Genomic DNA, 1,358 nt, shown 5'->3' with positions numbered 1-1,358 from the left:
AAAGTCCCTATAGTCCCTATCACACAATGATCTGGCGGCCCTCCCCTGCAGTATCTCTGAGGTGGTTCTCAAAATTTGTCATGTCAAGGACCCCCAAATTGACACTTATTAGGTCCGTGGCATATCTTTTCAAATGGGGGTCCGCGGACCCCCATTTGAAAAGATATGCCACGGACCCCCCCCACAAGAGATGATTTTTACAGCTCTAGCTGTCAATTCTCAACCATTTTAATTGAAGGACCCCCAGTTTGGCATGCATAAGGCTACGGACCCCTATGTTATGGCATTTCTATCTCTGGGACCCCAATTCATATTGTAAAATCAATGTTCATTTAACTCTGAGAGTATACAAATGTATGTGTACACTCTCAGAGTTACAGACCCATAAGGGTCCATTTGGTTCCATTTGTACACTCTTAGAGTTACAGACCCATAAGGGTCCATTTGGTTCCTAACTATCCATCATTTAGCTGGGGACCCCCTGGAACTCCCTCAAGGACCCCTGGGGTCCCCGGACCCCACTTTGAGAACCAATGCCGTAGGGGTCCCAAACCCTGCCAGAGTCTGGTGCTAAGTGACATGATGGATCATCACGGAAATGACAATCACTGACACTTCCACCACTTAAAACCTATATACTGTAACGCTTATAGTGGACCGGAGTCCCTCAAGGCTCCATACAGGGCCCCTCCTGTTTTCGCGCGGCACTAAATATCTTCACCATGAACAGCCATAATAAAGCTCAGCTGTGAGCTTGTAGATTAGCCTGTTTTCCACCAAATATCCAGCCAGAGCAGGCATGCTATATAGGGTTCATGTGGTTAAGTGGTTCATCAGTCTGCAGCTGTGCTCCTACGGCTGGGTTTTACGTTGGGCTCATGATATGGTCTCTGTCGGGTGGAAACCTCGCATGTCCAAAACTAACGCTTTTCATGATTCAAATTCAAAAGCATCAAAAGTAGCAGATCTACAAGCTCAAAACGTGTCGCTTCGCGCCGCGTTTCGAGCTTGTAGATCTGCTATTTTTGATGCTTTTGTGTGACGCTTGTAGTATGATCAAGTACGGCGTTCATTTATGGAAAAAACACAAAAAGGTTTTAAAAGGATCCCTGGCTAATAAGCCTTAAAGGGATTGTAGGCGATTCAGAGATAAACAAAGAAAAAAATCCAGCAGTTCGTTTCCCCGACCACCAGGGGGTGACGCACGGAGGACTTCCATAGAGTTAAGGAGACTTCTAAACCGTCCATGCCGAATATAGGTTACTTTATTCGGATACAATTCGCGGAACTGCCCGCCCCTGCCGGTTCTCTGAATTTTTATTTTTAAATAGGCTCTTTCATGACAAATTGACCACATA

Source organism: Gymnoscopelus braueri (genome assembly GCF_963280865.1).
Source record: "Gymnoscopelus braueri genome assembly, chromosome: 16".
Classification (NCBI taxonomy): domain Eukaryota; kingdom Metazoa; phylum Chordata; class Actinopteri; order Myctophiformes; family Myctophidae; genus Gymnoscopelus; species Gymnoscopelus braueri.
The sequence above is the reverse complement of the archived record's forward strand: the minus strand, read 5'-3'. Positions refer to the sequence as shown.